Raw genomic sequence first — 3929 nt, forward strand, 5'->3', positions numbered from 1 at the left:
GGAAAGAGGGGTTGTTGTCGTTGATGTCCTGGATCACCACTTCCGCGCTGAACAGCTGCAGCGGGTTCTCCACGACCAACTCCAGAGTTACAGTGCAGGAGGGCAGTGTCCCGCACAGATCCTCTCGATCCAGACGGTCGTTCACGAACAGCTCCCCGGTCTCCCGGTTCACCTCAAAGAACCTCCGGCTGGCTCCGGACACCACCCGCAGCCTGCGGGTGGACAGGCTGCCGAGCTCCAAACCAAGGTCCGCGACCACGTTGCCCACAGCGAAACCCTTCTCCCTCTCCTCCAGGATCTCATAGCGAATGACGGTGGAAGCCTTGTTCAAGGCACCAAGCAGCAGCAAAACTCCCACCACTCTCCCGGTGCTTACCAGTCCGTTCCTCCAGGCCTCTGGGACCATCTCACTCAAAAGGAGTTCCTCTCAGCGGGGTCCAGATCGTCCCGGCGATTTCGCTGAGAAACTTTCAGCGGGTTAGCGCTCGGGCGCTGGGCACCGAGTCCGACATGGCTTTCTGGATGCCTTTGATTTGCTCGCCGGCTGTTCAGTCTCTGCCTCATCCCGGGGCGCCGAAAGGGGACGGGCCGGGCCAGATCTCCAGCGTCTTCATTGGCCGACAGCGGCACACAGAGTCCCAGCCAATAACTGCACGAAGAATGCGCTAGCGCGCGGCTCGCCGAGCAGGACACGCGCTAGCGCCAGAAACTCCACTTTCCTTTGGCTTCCAGCCAGCGTTTCCGGCCGTGGCGCCTTGTCAGTATCTGTACATAGGGAACCTACCTGAGCCTGGAGAGCCAATTGCGGGGCGATAACCTGGTCGTTTGACAAGTCTCCAAGCCAATTCAAGGCCTGCTTAAAACACTTTTGTCTTTGATCACAAGGTGGGAGATCAAACCAAAACGACACCACTGCGTGGTCTGGAAGCAATAGATCTGGTTGTTGGAGAGCTGACAGGGGGCCGGCCCTCCTTCTAAGGAGGCATTTAGCATTTCTGTGGAGATGCTAATGCCAGTGTTTATCTCTTACCAAACAAAACTATAGAATTCCCTGTCACTTCCTCTGTAGAGCAAATCAATGGGACCGACTATGTTTGATTTAACTCTGTCTCTGAAAATTTAAAATACAATTCAGATTTTATTTCTTTTAGAATTGGATGTCATTATTTAGCTCTCATTTCTTAAGAACCAAAGAGTGACATGAAGTTTCCCTTCCCTACCTTTCCCAAGGATTATAATCTCAACCTCTGAGCATGATCTCAAACATTTCCCTTTATTTGAACAGTCCTTTCCCCAACATCTTGGGTTCATCTATCACAAGGAAAAGTTGCATTGCCCCACACACACCCCCAAGAAGGGACAGCCAGTCCTGTTTACCACCAAGGTCCTTTCTAAAGTGATTTTTATAAAGTGATACAAAGTCTTTAGTCACAACATAAAGAGCCTTGAGTTTTCTGCATTTAAGATTGTAGTCACCAAACAAAATAGTAATGATTAGGATAATGAATAAGAGAGCCAGCTCTAAGAGTTGAGTTGTATGTTCACCGGCAAGAAACTAACCTCTAAATGTTTCTGGATTCCTCTCCTATTAAATGAATAAGGCAGGTAAAGTACTTGGCAAGGAATAAGACTCAATGAATGAAGCGAAGCACCCCATTGAAGACTAGATGTAGGGTGCCCACTTCGGCAGCACATATACTAAAATTGGAACGATACAGAGAAGATTCGCATGGTCCCGGCGCAAGGATGACACGCAAATTCATGAAGCATTCCATATTTTTTTTTATGTACTTCAGTATCCTAGTTTTATTATTTTTCACTTCTCGTCTTAGTCTCGTTCTAGCAAAGAAAACACACCAGAAATAATACATTAAATTGACTCTTTAAAAAAATAATTATTTAACTTTATTTATTCATTCATTTACTTTAATTTGGCCAGAGGGAGACACAGAAAGCGAGAGAGAGGGAAAGTGAGAAAGCAAGTCACCAGGTCCGGGACTCAAACCATGATTAGCCATGTGGGAGTGTTCAGCGCCTTAACCACCATGCCACCTGTTGGTCCCATTAAATTGACTCTTAAAAAACAACAAAAAAGACTAGATGTAGGGCCTGCTGGTGGCCTGGTAGTTAAGGCAGCTGAACCCCACATGGTAGACACTGCCAGGTGTCAGTGTGCATGCATGCCCAAGATCCTGAAAGGAAAAATGGAGGAGGATATAAGACATAACCATCCCCCTTAGGGGGTGCTTTCTTATTCTCTCTTTCTCTCTGGTGAGTGCATGTGCTCGCTAGCAAATTTTTAAAAAATGATTATTTATTTAATTTTATTTATTATTTTTAAATTTGAGCAGAGAGACAGAGAGGGAAAACGAGAAAGCAAGCTGCGAGGTCCAGGACTCAAACCGTGGTTGGCCCTGTGGGAGTCTAGCACCCTAACCACCGTGCCATCTGCCAGCCCCAACAAACTTTTTTTTAAAGACTAGATATAAAACTTTAGAACCTCATACTAAGTATGTATAATTGTCTTGGACATCACTTTGACTTCATTCAGAATATTCTAAAGAGTAACATGGCTAGGGAAGTAGGCACAGATTAGATAGGCATTTAGATAGGAAGGAGGTATACATAGGCTATTTCCTGATGAGAGGAAAGGCCATATGTGACTTGTCCCTCTATGTCCTCACACGTTAGCTTAGCTATTAAAACCCCCAGTTTGTCAGTCTGTTTTAGTTTCACTATAAGGCTTGTGCACCCACTGAGAGAGAGGAGGGAAAGTGAGAAATCACCCGCTGGGGGGATGGCCGTGGCACAGTCCCTTCTCTTCCATTCTCTTGCAGAGATTCTGGGTATGCACACACACACCCAGAATATTTTCAAGCCACCAGGTGTGGGATGCTAGCCACGCACTTGGCTGTGGGATCCAGTTGCCTTAACCATCATGCCACTTGGCTAGCTCAAAACCCTGTTTCATTTTTTAAATCATTTAATTTTATTTATTATCATTACATTTTAAAGAATTATTAATTTAATTAATTATTATTATTATTTAATTTGCTATTGAGCATAGGTGCTCACCCGAGAGAGACAGAGAGAGATGGAAAGTGAGAAAGAAAGCTACCAGGTACAGGACTCAAACTACCATCAGCAATATAGGAGTCTGGTGCCCCAACTAGTGGACCATTTGCTGGCCCCTATTATTATTTTAAAATTTGCTCCAGGGCACATGTAGAGAACGAGAGAGACAAGGAGAGAAAGCCACCAGGTCTGGGACTCTAACCATGGTCAGCCATGTGGGAGTCCAATGCTTCAATCACAATGCCACCTGCTGGCCCTAACTCTCCAGCTTTTTAAAAATGAATTATTTATTTAATTTTATTTATTTATTATTATTATTAATCAGAGAGAGACAGAGAGAAAGTGAGAAAGCAAGACACCAGGTCTGGGGTGCAAACTGTGGTCGGCCATGTGGGAGTCCAGCACCTTAACTATGATGCCACCTGCCGGCCTCCAACCCAGTTTTAAATACTCAAGTTTGACAACTGGCTAGACCTCCAAGAAGACTATTAGGCATTAGGAAACAGAATATGTTCTACAGGATATATTCAGAATGTAGATTGTAGATTACAGCCCAGTCACTTGCTACTGTACATGTGAGGATCAGTGGCAAAGGCATCACTGGAGTTTCTTAGAAATATGAAATGCCCTCCCTACACTAGACTGACTGATTCGGAATTGGTATTGTAACCAAACACTGGTGATCTGAAAACACAAGTTTGTGAATCACTGATCTAGTGGATTATTCAGATATACCAACTGACAAATTTTTTCCATTCACCATCACTTAACTTATAATCTAATTTTTTAAAAGAATTATTTTACTTTATTTATTTATTTATTTATTTATTTCAATTTGACCAGAGAGAGACAGA

At 44.4% G+C, this 3929-nt stretch overlaps 1 protein-coding gene and 1 non-coding gene across 2 annotated transcripts in view; one reads left to right on the forward strand and one right to left on the reverse strand.

The window, feature by feature from the left end:
* LOC102473643 (protocadherin gamma-A12) overlaps positions 1-3929 on the reverse strand; it is a 105772-nt gene that overhangs the window by 42783 nt on the left and 59060 nt on the right.
* Positions 1675-1781, forward strand: LOC114004567 (U6 spliceosomal RNA). The gene has a single exon (XR_003546692.1). It is a non-coding gene; the product is annotated as a U6 spliceosomal RNA (small nuclear RNA).

The sequence above is a fragment of the Tupaia chinensis genome, unplaced genomic scaffold (genome assembly GCF_000334495.1).
Source record: "Tupaia chinensis unplaced genomic scaffold, TupChi_1.0 Scaffold138644_1, whole genome shotgun sequence".
NCBI lineage: Eukaryota > Metazoa > Chordata > Mammalia > Scandentia > Tupaiidae > Tupaia > Tupaia belangeri.